Raw genomic sequence first — 16,274 nt, forward strand, 5'->3', positions numbered from 1 at the left:
CCAGGATTTATTTCAATATTGGCAGGAGCACAATGCTTCATATTACTGCATAAAAATATGAAACAGAGTGAAATACAGAAATATCAAATGGATAACTGAACATGCAGAAAAAAACCCAAAAACCTGACTACTGTGACTTGCAGTAAATATATAAAAGAAACGTATTCAGGAATTTCCTTTAAGGCAGCAGTCAAAACCAAAACCCAGCTTGCTGCTGATCTTACCTCAGTCTGTATTGGTGTGCCAGCCCATCTCTAGCAACTGCCTCATCCACAGACCCAGAATGTAACCAATAAGCTTACCATAAATGTGAAAAACTAGAAGGGACAATCTACTTTGAGAATTGTTAGGTTTTAAAGTCCTGCCTGGAGCAATAAAATTAAACCTTTTATGCTTCCAAGAGAGATGCACACACGCTAATGAGATATTGGAGTAGTTTGGAAGGAAGCATTAAAGTTTGAAGTCCTGTCTGTCCTCCAGACCATGTCTGTCCTTATAGGTCACAGTGCTGCTGCTACACTGGAATGATGCCTATAGCATCATTGCTTCCAACCTGCTCCAGAAAACACTGCATTTCACTTGTGCTGCATACAGGGACTGACCTATGTCCAAACAAAGCAAATGAAAAGATGTCAGCTGACAGTACAAATTTCGGGATGTGGCCTATTATATGCAAATTGTTTTGGTGGCAGAGAGGATTTCTGCATATGAGAATGGGATGAGCCCAATTTTAAAAAATAAGAAATACTTTACAATGAAAGCATGGCAGAGCAGGGAGACAAAGGAACTGGTTGTTATTTGCAAATGTGTTCTATATACGCCATTTTAATAAACCTGTGGGATATGACAGTTAGTGGATTACCTTTAGTTCACAGAAAATAAATAAGAGTATGAATGAATCAAATAATTAAGTTAATTTTCACTCCTAGCCTTTCACAGCCCGAAGCAAGAAAGACAAAACAGAACAGCAAACATGGAGTTCCCCTAGTCCTCTGCATCATGACATCCAAACAACCGGGGACTTTGTACAGAAATACCAAAATGTCCTTCCTCAGCTGGAGAGAACATGGAGCTGGGAAAGTGCTAAAGTATGTGCCGGATGGCTAGGATGCACTAACCAATGATTGCAGGGACATTGGCACGGGCACAGAAGGAAGGTATGGGCACTGCAGGGCTGACAATCCTGCCATGTTTATTGCTGGTAAGCTCCAGGAAATGTTCCACATAGCCTTCATAGTTTTCCAGCTTCAGATTCAAATGCATACACGCACAGACTCACACCATCCCTTCTTAAATTTCCTTTGAGGTTTCGATGTACTGCTATTTTACCCTCAGGAGCTTCTCCCCACACGATCTGTGCTACACTCTTTTCTACCATCCATAAAAGTCAGTTGCATATACCAGGAGGAATGCATTTTGTTAGCACTTTGATGAGACATGGCCATACAGTGAAATGTACAATATTGACTGAGTGGTCTCAGTGAAGTTATCACATATCTAAAAGATAAGATAAGGAGTTCATTACTTATTCCCCGCTCTCACAGACAGTACCATTTCCCAGGTCCCATGAGTTACTTATCACCTCCTTTGAGGCCTATAACTGCACTTGTAATAAAATTAACCGAAAGAGATCTCCGATACCTATGTAGAAAAAGACAACTTGGGCTGAGAAAAGGAGCAAAATTCCAGAAGGTAACTTCTTGTATTTTTGGAGAGACAGGAACTAGACCTGTGAAACAAGCCTAACAGCAACAGAGCAGAAATCCCATGTGAAGTTGGATTTATACACCCATGAATGTGTGGTTTTAGATACCTAAATGTATGTATCTATGCGTATGTATGTTTCTTCATGTGTGCACACATTTATTGTATACAAGATTCAGGTCCTAAGTATGTGAAGAAAATATGTGATATATCCTTGTGGCTTTTTTCTCTGTACCCCGTTGTCCAGATGTAAGCTGTGTAACACATTCAGGTTCCTTAGAAAGCAAGTGTCAAGCCAGGCAGTTCAGGCTGAGCTGTTGCAGTTGTCACTCCACTGAAAAAGAGCAACAAATGCAAATAACAGAGGCCATGCTTGGTTCTGGATCTTTCTGGGATTTCTTTCTCTAGTTCCTATCCCCGCAGTCTCACCTCTCTCCCATCCTTCCCCACTTAAAAGAAAATTATGTTGTCTTTATTCTAATAATGAATGGATTTTCCAGATTATTATTATTTTAGAGGCTTAACTGATGCTCCGGTTTTTTAACATGCTTAGCACTTACACAAAGAGGCTTTTTCGTATGTCTTTCAGCAAACATAGAAATAGTCTAGGAGTCAGTATTCATTTTAATAGTTTCAACAGATAGTCACATTAATTTCCTAAGTTTTCTTTTTTTCCTAATTGCACTCTTGCATCACTCTGCATGAAGCTGGCACTACAAACCTAACTATAACCTGGACCTATCACCAGCAAGTAGACTGTCTCCATGCTTAAAGTAATTTTTTAAAAAACAGATATGATCTGCACAATGCTTACTGTACAAAACTCTAAATGCATATAAAAGTGAGACTGCTGAAAACTCACTTCCCCTGCCCTGTGCTATTTATTTTCAGGCAATCTCAACTGAGAGCTTTCTAGTGCTGTCACTATGGCCAATTTCATACTGGATATTTTTCTCAATACAGATGTGTAGCTATTTGCCTTTCCTTTACTTCTCTGTAAATGCCATATGGACAGAACTCATTGAGTCACCAGATCATACATTTATTTTATGATATATTATGCTGTTTGATGTCATGTTGACATCTAATTGATGTTGGGTTTGCTTTTTTTGGTCTTTGTTTTGTTTCTTGGTTTCAATAAAAAGAGAATTTAAAAAAGGCTGCAGAGTGATGACTTAAGGCACTGACAGACATGAACATAGTATGCATCTCTTTTATGATGTGCTGCTGAGTAATTGGGTATATTTCTAGTTTTAGATAACATATAGGAGACCAATGAATTTATACTGCATAGTGAAGTGTTCGTGTAAGCCTAGCCTATAACCTCGAAAGAACTCTTTTCTCTAGCAAGAAGTACCTACAGAGCATGTTTTCAATAAGGGCTTAACCCATGATTTAAGAGTCAATAAGGAAAGGTTTTCCATAAAGAAATGAGAAACCAACAATAGAACTAAAATACAACATATCAAAGATTAAATATGTTCCATCAACACAACGGTGTCTTTGTACTATAAAGAGCAGAAGAGAATGATTAATAGTAAAATAGTATGTATGTCAAAAGAAAAATAAATGCAATTTAGACAAAGTACATACTTATTAACAGAGAACATCATTTACAGTTATTCAGATGGGAGGGAGGCAAGGATGAAACTACCAGAGAACGTATTTCACAGTGTGAAGTCACATTCATCTTGGTTCAGGGTTTTCCCCCCAACTACAGCTGCAAAATGAAAATACTGGTGAAATCCTTGCTGGAATAAAATTGCTGGACTTCAGTAGAATCAAGATTTCACTCAATGTATTTTAAAGTGCAGCTTTTCTAGGCAGACCTCCTGGATCACCAGTGGGAATGGGTCTGCACACCTCCCCCCAGGTTCCTGCAGTGCACACACTGCAGACCCCACCAGTTCCAAAAGCCTTGATATCAAACAGCCCTTTTAAAGAGGGACTGAGGCTACAGACCTGCTCTCACTCATCCTCCTTCTGAATAGCTAGTAACAGAGTAAATAAATGCCTGGGGCTCTTCCAGGTGGCTTTACCAGGCACTGATTTTTGGGGCAGAGAGAGTGGGGAGGGAAGAAGCGAAGGAGGGAAATCAGCACTTTGGAAAGAAGCTCAGAGACAAAAGTTAAGCTTAGACCAGTGAAAGGCAGATTAACATGTTTGACAGACAAACATTAACATGTTTGTCCAGCATCTACCAGAAAGCTATGATTTGAAACCAACTGAAAGGCTGTAGAGAAATTATTTCTGCATGGTGATATACTGCAAGAAAATTTTGGGAGCACCTCCTCTATACTTGCCAGGAACTTCATAAAAATGACCAGATGTAAACTTACTTAGTATTTCAAACATTCCAAGTTCTGAGCTAGAAGGATACAAACATGTTATCAGATTATATAACTCCCCGCAGAACCACGGGGTTCCCCAGAGTTGCCCCAGCAGTGTGCCAATCAAGCCTATTTGTGAAAACTGGTGATTCATCTTCCAAAAGAAAAGAAACAACTACAACCAAATATAGATAAAACGAGGGAAAATACGAGACAGAAAGAAGATTACCATTTCATTCGACATGCAGGAAAAAGTTTCTAGGATAGCTCCATATTTCCAAATAAACCAACAAAAAATAAATATGAATTTATAAGAAGATCAAAAAAGGTACATTTTAAATTAAGAACAGAGTTTGGAGAAGTTGTAAATTAAAACAAAGTTTAAACATAAATGTTTGCTCAATATTAATTCTAGAAATTGCTACCACTCCTACTTTGTATACATAATTACACGCAGTGTGGGAAAGAGGAACAGAAAGAAAACAAAGGTTATAATTCCATCAATAATTATCTGGAGAAAATTAATATTTTTTTTAGTTTCTCTCTCCTGATACTAAGGTATCAGTAAAAACCATACAGGGAATTAAAGCCTATAATTCACAATATGCATGTTTTTATTGCACTTGAGATATAAATGAAAGAAAAAGTGGTAGATTCGAAATATACATCTCAAAACACCCATCTTCAAAGCTCCTTATTAACTATGTCTCTCAAAATCCCAAGATGTCCCCAAAATGGTTTTATTATGCTCTAATCTGCTCTACATGAACTTTGCAAATCTGGCAAGTTTCTTTCTCTGGCACTCGTTAGGTGAATGACTTGTCCATTTGCAAGGAAGTTCTCAGAATCTCCACATTATAGGACTATTATTGCTAGAACTCATTGAGCTCTTTCTGTGCTCACAGATTTAAATCTGAAAGCCGGAAATTGCAAATGTATACCTCATTCAAGAAAGTACACACAAGCACAGAAGTACACAAATTATTTCAGTAATGTACATTATAACTACAAAAAGAACAACATCAGAAACCTTTATGAACATCAGACAAAAGCCTCAATTCTTACATCATCAGGTCACACAATTTCCTTTACTAAACTGTCTTTGATTTCTTTGCCTATTAAATCCAATTGCTACACAACTTGGTGTAAAATGCTCTCGAAGTGCCATAGAAACTTAGCCACCCAGTTTAAACCAAGACATAATGTACTATATGGCAATACAGTGGAACACCATAAAGACCTATGACTTGCACAAATGGTACACTGTCTTGAGACTCCTACAATTTTTATTTCCAGTCATCAGCCATCTTCAAGATTTCACACCTTTTGAAAATAACACTCCACCTTTATTAATATGGTCTATTAGAGCTCTCTATTAATGACAAAATGAGAGGACATGAGCAGGGCAAAGAAGTACATGAGAATGAAAATGGTGAAAGGAGACACCATTCTTCTGACTTTCTAACTGTTCTTTATGGACAGTGTCAATAAATGCAAATTAAGTAACTTCTCCCTCTCCCCCTCCCCTCCCCTCAAAAAAATAATCCCAGAGAGGTCTATTATTCACACTATTTTCACTGTAGTAACATGTGTTTTGTCAACAACCCATTCCCTGCAATTTTAAGAACTATGAAGTAAATTATGATTGTCACACAAACATCTATCTAAATTACAAACAATACTCTCACTAAAAAAACTGTATTTTTTAAGAAAATTTTGAGAAGGTGATCTGATTTTCAGACTGTCATGCTTCTAAGTAAATGTAGATTGTCTTAAAGTAAACATTGCAGGAGGGAGCTCATACTCTAGGGTTCACCAAGCAATCAGCAAGGCATCTGACGTGCTACAGAAAACCTGCAAAATCTAGCAAATAAATCATGTAACACCCATTCAGTATCCTACAAAGCACACAGTGGGGAGCTGACACATTATTAACTGACAGTAATTTTCACAAACTGTAACATACTAAGAGCTTTATGATATATAAGACATGGATGTGGTGAAATATATTTTTATATTGTAAATGCATGCGTTTTTAAAGCAACCTGCTCAAGATACTTCAATTAAATCACTCAGTCATATTCATTTTCAAGTTACTGGCATCAAAAAATGTTAATTATTACAGCAAGCAGATTTGGGAAACACCTCCATCTCATGACTCCATTCTAACCAAATAAGACGTTTTTGATGATGTCATAGTAGTACGTTACATGACAAAGGAACCAACTTGAGCAACAGAGAATTGTTATTGTCCCAAAGTGGTTCTTCCCTTGAATATGAGCTTTTATGTAAAATTGTATTTCATACATATCTTGCTGAAAATCTATTCTTTCAATAATAAAAAATCAGCGAGGGACAATGAAGGTGCCAGGGAAGCCTTGATGCTATTCAGAAAGAAAGAACTGAAGACAATATGAGACAGGCCTCAGCTTTTAACCAAAGCATCTTTCCTTTTGCTATGATGAAGATTTATACAATTTTACAGATTAAAACCTCACCTGCCTCTTTCACGAACAGCAAAAGCAATTCTGCAAATGACAGAACACTGGCTTTTGAAGCCTTACATTGTTCTGCCACACACAGGAATAACTTGAGGTCCCAAAGGTTCATAGTAGAAAATGGCACTTCGCCAACTCTCATTACTGCCTGCCAACCTGTAGATAATCTTCTCGTACTGTACTTCATCTGATACTTTCACATTTACAACCCTTTACAATACTCAGCAGTTTCTATTTAAATAAAAGTGGACAAGATTAAAAAAAATAAATCTAAAGTAGGAAATACAGGCAAGATGTGAAGGCTGAGAGAATTTTCCCCTCTATTGTCCATTATTCTTTAATGTATCATTCTCTTTCTGCATGTAGGCCAAAAAAATAAATCCAATGTAAACACAAAAGGCAAATAGCTTTTGAAGGCCAGGCAAATATTTGAAAAGCAAAAAAGAGATTCTGCTTTTATCTCTAGATCACCCTACAATTTAATGGTTAGTGGAGAGGGGGTTCTTTTTTTCCTTTCTTTCTTGTTTTTCTTTCCCTCTTTATTTCAGGGAATGCAGAAAGGGAAGGTCCACACTTCATAGCTCGTAGAACAGCTATCAACCTATAAACTATAACAATGGGAAAACAAAGGTCAGATAACTATACCATGCTTGTTATCAGAGGACAGAGAAAAATTGGCACTATCAAAAGGCTATATGGCAACAAAATAACACATTAAAGATCTTAATCCAGTATTATTTTTAAACTATGAAAGTTACATGCCTGGCCTTACAATCTGATATACATAATTTATAAACACAGTGCAGATACACAATGGTCTTTATGAGGTTTTTCAAAACAACACTCCACAGACTATGGAGAAAGACTTGGGCCTTCAGCTGTGTCACTAGTATTAAATAGTACCGCAATAAAAAAAAAAGAATACCTGTAAGTTAAAACGGCAAAGATGGTAAACCATTACCAGTAAGCCACAATTACCTGGTAGAAAGAGTAAATTACTATCTATTTGAGTATATGAAATAGATTTCAAAAAGTTTCTTGGTGGGAATAAAGCTCTTCAAAATGAAATGGAACAAAGGCACATTTTTTTGTCCCCTTAGTACCAGTCCATGACTTTCAAGTCACTACTGAACACAAGTGTGTTCAAGTGTTCAGTGGTTCAATAAAATGAGTTGATGTTCTCAGGCAACTAGCAAATCTTTACCAATCACACAAGGTGGATACTAGCTGGTCCCCTTCACTCAGAGTAGGATCATGACATATTGTTGAAATATACATGAAAGCTACATTAAATGCCTTACCTATCTTATGAGCAAATAAGCCTTTTTGTCTGCCTAATTTCTTTATGGTGTAACCTTCCATGAAACACAAATTGAAAACAAAACCACTGTAACTCCATATAATGAGAGTCGATGTTTTCTTAAATCGTATGCAAAAATAAATTAATTATCTTATAAGTAAAATAAAGCCATCAATGGTAATGTTATTAATAATATTGATGCATTAAAGTAAGGATTTGTTTATAGCAACAACTGCAGAGGGAAAAAAAAGCCATACCCTTTAGTTTATTGCTTGCTTAGAGTAGCGACAAAAGAATAAGAAGGAAAAAAAGAGCAGAATACACTGATCAGAAAAAAAGGAGCATTCTTTCTTATGGCTCCACAATAAAATATTATTTGAGTCTTAGCCTCTATATATGAGACATTATTAACTATACATACCATGAGGTAAAATTTTCAGCTTAGTTAGCTGGTGAGAGTGAAATTTGTACATCAAAAGAACAACACTTTGTAGTTTGCCCCAAGATCATTTTCTACAATAAGGTAAACAGTGTAATCAAGGGCCAACTTGATTCTCACTCAGCTATCCACACTCTCAGATCTTTTCCTATATAGATAAAATCTCCTGAGAATGAAATGTGTATGTTTAAATTCTACATTCTATAAGATATATTCTATTGTACCTTATACTCATCAACAGCTCAAGTACAATATCACATGCTGTAACAACTTTTAATACATGATTTTCAACCTGCAAATATTCTTCTAAACACCAAAACAAAATCATTGCATAAAAAAGGATTGCATTTCTCTAAATTTTCAGCTGTATTTTTCTGTGTGATTATGGACTGGTAGATGTTATCTAACTGCCATCTGCTACAAGATTCCTTAAAAAAAAGTATGAACAAATATATTTCAGCTAAAGGATCATTCAATATAAAGAAAAAGAAGTGAATTTAGTGTTGATCACCATTCTTCAAGGGTGTAAGAAAACATTTTATATATGCTCAAGATGTAAAGTATGTGTATGTTATAATTTTTTGTTTGTTAGAAAAGTGATAAATACTTTTCCTAACTTAAGAGGCTTGATCAGCAACGTAGGATTAATACTAGCAATGAGGGATTAATTCTATCCAACAGAATTAATGCTTGCTTACTCTTGTAGGAAACTTTTACAGATAAAAACTATAAAATAATAAAACCTATTTTGTAGCATTTGAAAAAAATCTGATTAAGCACCTGAAAGCTATTTTGATTAGGTTCATTTCCAGTTTTCACAATATCACATTAAATAATTATGCTATTCTACCGGAGAAGGCAAAAGAAAGAATGAGGAAAGGTGTTATGTTCCAGACTACCATATAAATTAGGGGACACAAGCTCTTCGTGGTGAGTTCATGAGTATGGTACCACTACAAGTATTGCCAGGAAACTGATCTTCTTGTGCCTTTTCCCTTGAAGCCTTGTAAAAAAAAAATCAAGCTGGCAAAGAATATTGATATAATCTCTAAAAGCAATTTTATAACTAGATAACAAGTAAACACGTACAATGTCCAATTCGCTATTCGCTTAATATTATAAATCCTGAAAGTAAAAGGTAAAACATCAGGATGATTACACACTCACTGCTATGCTAGAACTGACCCATGCATTTCATATGTCAAACTGCTAACAACAGCCTGCAAGACTCATAAGTATTCTAATCTACTACTGATTTTATCAACTAAATCTCAGTATCTTTTGCTAATAGTGTGTTACTCCTGCTCATAAATTTTGTTATGCAGTGATCAATTCCTACTCTGGGTCTAAAAAACACAGTACAGATTTACAAAGTGATATATTTTTAATAACAATAAATATTGTACTTTCTTTCAATTGCTTACTGCGTGGTTCAGTCTCTCAACTTGGCTGGCATCAGTCAACCCATTTTTTATGGTTTTAATAATTTATGAACATGTATTCAGACATAAGGGTACATTTTTTTAAGTAAAAATGTTGGCGTGCTGCTGGAGGTGAAGTAAAATCGGAACATCATCACTGAGGAATTAAAAATCAACTAAAAATTAGTTGTGTTTTGCTAGTACAAGTGAAGTGAAGTAAATAATTCTTCCTACACATGCCTCTATGCTGTTGAAAGTGTGCAGGCAATTTTGTTTCTGCGACTTTTATGATCTACTACCAACTATTGATTGTCCCCTTAAAGGCTAACGGTGTAATAGTGAAAAAACCCCAAATATTTAGAAAAAGGCTGAATAATTTATTTGCTGGCATCAAGCTTCCTTTCTAATTTACTCCCTGAAAACACTGGTTTTAGGACAAAGGAAAAATGATATTTCTCATGCAATGGAGAAATTTTTTTTGATACTGGCAAATTAAATACTCACTTCTTATACTTTCCTTTCTTTGCTTGCTACAAACAGCTAAAAGCAGATAGCAGAAGAGAGAGGACACAGTAATTCTTGATTACATGTCACAGCTGTAGAGTACAGGAGAGAATAGCCCTAATGAAGTCCCTACACTAACTTCAGACCTATATCAATATAGCTCAAAGCTGAATCTGATCATCCCCAAAACAGAAAACTGCTATTACTGATAATTGTTTTGGTTGACTTAGACATCAATTGCAAAAGTTAGCACTCTGTTTGAAATAGGAAGTCTAAGCATGCATGCACTGAATTCCTAGATCTGAACCAGACAAGCAAGGGAGGCTTATTATTCTCTTTCTCCCTTCCTAGTAGGAATTCAGAATAAAACAATGTTTCTCTACTGCAGGGTTTTATTTGGCCTTGACATGAAACAACACTCTAGATTAGTAATCAGGTTTACCAGACAGTTGTCATGGGGTCACTAGCAGCTACTTTGTTTTCCCTTAAAACTGTGCTCTGTAACATGATGATAGCATTAAACAAGTACAACTGATGGGAAAAGTGGAAAGAAGAAAGAATAATGAGCAACAAAGTAAAAATATTTCTTTCAAAGAAAAAGCAGTCCATTGAAAAATCACAGGCAAGAAAGATTCAGCATAAGTACTAGTAAACCATATACATTATGTCAAGAAATGTTAAAAGCTTACACCCTGGTAAAGCAAGCACAAAGACATATGTGATTTAGCTCACATTTTTCATGCAAAAATTGGCATGTATGCTTATACATAAAGCTTTTTTTTAAATCCAAGTTAATAGGGAAGCAGAACAAATGTCTTTAAATTGGAATTAAACAAGCATGGTCATGATGGAAAGTCTGTTTTGGAAAAAAAATGAACGCTGTTAGGATTTGCCTGCTGCAATTCTCACTAAGGTTTAAATAGATGATTCTCCCACTGCAAAATGACAGGAAACTTGAACATGCACATAAACTACTAGACAGAAGGCAAACTGTTATGTATTGTTTACATTATCTATTCCTGTCCAGAGGTTAGAAAGTCCAAAAGGATGACACTGAGTACTAGTGCATTAGAGCTGCTGCTGAAGTGCCCAGCTTTGGCCTTCTCCCACCGCAATGGAGTTTGATTTGACCTATTTAAACAGAAGCACCCAGACAAATCTCCACTCTGTTCTGAACACTTCTGTTTGCCTCCTACACTGAACACCTGCACATCACAATCTCATCAGTCTGGTTAGTTAAACAGACTCATTTGAGGGACAACAGACAATCTACTGTCCTGTGGCTTTCACAAACTGGGGTGAATACAGTTTTCAAGGAAATGTGCTGAGTTTTGTTTGGGTTTTGTGGGGTTTTTACTACAATTAAACATTTGGTCTAAAGGCTCCAGGATAATTAATAATTGTACAAACACTAATTTGTACTATCTTTGTAAGAAATACCAACAGATTCTCCTCTAGCAGCTATAAAAATAAAACCAAAGTCTGTGTAGGAAAGACAGCCAGGGGATTACATTTTACAGTTCTATGGATGTTCTGCACTATCATCCACCACTACCACAGAACTGTACTCAGATGGTGAGAAGTGACACATTTGATTGCTCCAGGAATTAGTCACTGAAAATAAAGAAATGTGTCTTCAAGACATACACTGTTTCATGAGTATGTCTTTTAAAAAATTAAAAAAACAACTATTGGAATATGCTGGATGCAAGAAGGAAAACATGTAATTCCTACTTCTGATGAGGAAAAAACATAAAGAAAAAGATGTTTTCCTCTAGCAGCACATGATTCAATTAACTCTTCAAGCTCTTCTCTCTTTGCAGCTGTTTAAAATATAATTATTTTCCATAAGACAGGAAAAATGCTAGTCCCATAGGCAAAATGAAATCTTACAAGATTTCTCTCTACATCATCAGAGGTGAGTCAAGAGCTAATAAACACCTATGTACCTAATTGGAAGCTTTGAAAAACATGGAACACTTAGTACATTGTGTTGAAACCAAAACCCACAAGATGTTAAGTTTGTTTTATTCAGGTGTTTAGATTAGGTTGGTTTAAGTATTTTATTTCAGTTCTAACATTTTACAACTTATTTTCTTCTGGAAGGAGAATTTTAATGTTTCTATATTCTGTCTTTAATATTTTATAGAGATAGATACCTATATGCATAGTCATGAGTTCACCCTGAATTTATCCTTTTGTCATTAGACAATCTTGTAATTTTACATCCGATCGCTCTAAACTGCTGATGCTCCATAAGGAGTCTGTAAAAGCCAGAGTAGTTCATGAGCTCTTCTGGTAATATAACAGCCTGAAGCACAGATAAGTACCAGCTGCACAAGTATTTATCTACTTGTTTATGAAAGAGTTTCCCCCTCATTGTGTGGATAACTGACCTTAGCCATAGCTAATAAGACATGAGCTTCCCTGAACCATGCAGCTTTACACTGAATCTTATAAAATACTTCAGTATTATCCTTATAGCCTCACTAAGCACGTTCTCTCTCCACTACTGTCATCACAGAAAAGGTGTGGTCCAGGGAATAAAAATAACCTGGCCCAACCTTTGCTTCAGCCATCTGCTTCTGTAGACAAGTTTCTTGCTGGCTACCGCCAGGTTTTTATAAAGTAGAGAATCAAGCAACTTATGGATATTTATAATCCACCCTATCCATTACCTCAACTTACTGCCCCAACTGTGTAGCCACAAGAATGGCTCACTTGCTGCAGGCAAACTTCTTCAGCTGCCTCCCCTACATTGCAGCTGTGTTTCCAGTTCTATGTCTAGTTAGCCAGAGACCTCTGGAAATGAATCATTTCTCAGCCTTCGGCCTTTAAATGGGCTATGAGCTACAAAATCTTCACTGAAGAAAATGCAACATTTTTACTTAACATGGACACCCTCCGCAGTCTAACTAGTTCCACTAAATCAGATTATGTTCTTATCAATCTATTCCAGACATATCCAACTTTTTTTCTTTTTTTTTTTTAATATACAACTGTGAAGCTACAACAGGCAGAAAAGCAGCATGTAGAGCCATGCTGAACTGACTTGTAGGGCAACTTCATTCACAGATTACACTACGATATTGTTGAATTTGAAATGAGTCACTGGAACGGGCACGAAAAAGACAGTCTCTGCTTGATGTCTTTTGTTTACATTTTTTTATGTAAGAATATTACTTTTATCAAAATTTATTTAAATTATAATAATTAAATAAGAGCTAGTTTACACTGGCTTGTAGTTGGAAGGGTTCAAGACGGTTTCTCTCCAGCTGCAGGTAGTATTCAATGACTTAGGATCCTGTCAATAAGCTAATACTCACATTTAAAAGGGGTTAGTAAAGTCTGTCAGTTGAACCAGTACAGTGCTACAGCTCAGCTGTGAACTACATATACATACAAAATACAATAAATCCTGGAATATTACTTCAATATCCAACCAATTTGTCTAATTTGTGGGTTAGTATACACATAAGTAATAGAATCCTCTTAATCATTTCAAATACACATTCAGAGAGCTTTATTTTGGGGTTTTTTTCCCCCAACAACACTACAATAGTTGTTCCTGATGATGTTCCAAGCACAGCATTCCGAAGAGTCACTCGTGCAGGAAAACAGTTGAGTTAAACTCAGTTGCCAGCTTTTTTCTAATTTTAAGTTTAGCTTTCCTGCTCTGAAACAAGCATTCTTCTCCAATACTAGTTAAAAGAGCTTATCTAATTTAACTTTCTTTTTTTTCCTTAAACATCTGGGAAACTTTATTCCTCTAATCAGTTTCTTACTTTCCTCCACTAATTACAATCTTGTTTTTTCTACGTATATCATTTCCTGTGTGATAATTTTTCCATCATTGGGTTTCTTGCTCCTTATGTATTTCCTAGATGCTGGTGTTCATATTCAAGCAAAGTAGCTGATTTGTGTTGTCTCCATTCTCCTTAAAAATCCTTGGATAAAATGTGCCACAAGAAGTTATTTGCCTCTCTGTGTATCTGAATATTTAGCACAGCTTCCAAAATGCCACCATTTGTTGCCCTGATAAAGGCATCCCAAGCAAATTTTAGGAGTTTAATTTACTTTAAAGTGATGAGCCATCCTTCAGAAAAATTGGCCATCAGCTGTCTCTGCTCGAGTAGGCCAAAGTCACACACAAAACTATGAAACCTGTCAGACAAACACCCCTTTTCCATTTCTCTTTCCTCACTGCCTGTTCTTCCCTTCTTTCGATTTCTCCTTTGCCCTAGGCCACTTCTTAAACCCATTCTAAAAATCAAAAAGTTTCTTCCTTTCTATATGGCTTATGAAAGGTTACCATGTCGAATGAAATTGCCACAAGGGCTCAGCTTCAGGTTTGGGTTACTTTCAGTTTTTACCTATATTTTCATTCTTGTATCACCACAGCCCCTTCCATGTAGCTTTCAGACTGTTCCATAGATACTGATAGGCTAAGATCTAGAGATGGTAAACTCTTTTCCACCAAGAAAGGTACTGTAGTAATGTCATACGCATATTGAATTCCATTCTGCAAGCAAATCAGGATTTTTTTAAAATGCTAGTAATTTAAGTAACAGCATATCAACGTGGGAAGAGTTATTAAATACTGTACACAGACTTTCTAATTTCTACAGTGTTAGACCCTTATTTAAATGATTTTGCGTGTCTCATATAATAAAGTAGATAGTGAAGGCTACATTGAAAAACTGTATTACATTGAAAAGTTTCTTATACCTATCAATTAGTATCAGCAGCACAAATATAACAGACAAATTTGAAAGTTTTCCCAAGACAGAGCTTTGAGCTTTTAGAAAATGACCAAAATTATAAGAAGATTACGTTCAACTGATCTAATGGTTTGGTTTGAATTTCTCTCTATAAACACACTGGTATGTTTACCAAACATCCATTTCCTCCTAACCCCAGATCATAGATTTTTGAAACCCCACAAAAAAAGCTTTTTAATGAACACAAATGTGTTCAAAATATCAAAACAAGCTTGAATAAATCATTGATACAGTGAAAAAAATGAAGTCGGATAACTCTAAGTGAAAGAGTTTAGAAATATAAAAGTTTCCGTAAGCCTTCACAATATGTTCAAGCACAAGTAAAGACATACTTACGTAACACAATTAGCTTGCAATTGCGAAGGACTCTTTAGGTTTTGTAATCAGTTCTCACACTTGACCACAAACCAGCAAATAATTGTTACGATATTTCACAGTTATATACATTGCATAGCTTATGAATATATCCTCTTAACAGAGTGAAAGTACAATTTTAATTTCTTCCATTCATTTGAAGAGACTGAAGATCAACACATGCTGTTTCATATGTTGATATTTTAAGCAAATTAACAAAGATTCTTTTTAAAATTAAACTCTCTTACAATTAAAAACAGAAAGAAAAGACTTTATGCCTTTGAGAAGATGTCTAGCTTACCTGGCTTTGCCATTCCACACCGACAGCCTGAACAATATTATCAGCTCTTCAGGTACTAATTCTTGCTAACTGGAAGGATATTTTCTCTCTTGTTGGATTAATAATCAACTTTCCTGATAGTTCATTTGTAATTCTCTGCTGGTTAACCCTTTTCAGGGCTCCCATTTTGAACTAAACCTACCCTATTCAGTTCATTTTCATACTAAACCAAAAAAAAATATGGTAGTATATACTTAAAAATTAAATAGAGCTAAAAGGAAAGATTAAGAATATATTATCTTAAAAAAACTAAAAGCTTATAAATACTTAAGACTTCCTTTCTCTTAAAGACTCTTCTTACTAAACCTAGGAGCTAGTAAACCAATGCATCAACAAACTGAAAGCTGTTAAGTCCAATGGCTCAAAAGACAGCACACTTCCATGAAACTACTGCTCAACCTCTCATCTTCACTGTACGTGTAAATATGACACATGCCTGCTGAATTCTGAAAATAACTCCTTTTATTACTGAATAGTCTGCTGAGAAATTACCACAGTTATCTGTTTGTGCAAGGCCGTCCATCTGTGTTGTCAGAAAGCAAGAGCAAGAGTGGCCAGGAGTTAAAATGAGATAAGAGAGGCCCAGAATAGCTATAAAGGGGA

At 35.8% G+C, this 16,274-nt stretch overlaps 1 protein-coding gene across 15 annotated transcripts in view; it reads right to left on the reverse strand.

Annotated features, from left to right (window-relative positions):
- Nucleotides 1-16,274, reverse strand: part of SOX6 (SRY-box transcription factor 6) — a 375,864-nt gene that overhangs the window by 252,624 nt on the left and 106,966 nt on the right. For 2 of the 15 annotated variants that reach the window (XM_069857672.1, XM_069857666.1), the window contains exon 1: nucleotides 15,633-16,116. The exons of the other annotated variants lie outside the window; for them this stretch is intronic. The gene's annotated coding sequence lies outside the window, so the exon portion shown is untranslated. Of the gene's footprint in view, nucleotides 1-15,632; nucleotides 16,117-16,274 lie in introns of those variants that run through there. 15 annotated transcript variants of the gene reach the window in all.

The sequence above is a fragment of the Phaenicophaeus curvirostris genome, chromosome 5 (genome assembly GCF_032191515.1).
Source record: "Phaenicophaeus curvirostris isolate KB17595 chromosome 5, BPBGC_Pcur_1.0, whole genome shotgun sequence".
Taxonomy (NCBI): domain Eukaryota; kingdom Metazoa; phylum Chordata; class Aves; order Cuculiformes; family Cuculidae; genus Phaenicophaeus; species Phaenicophaeus curvirostris.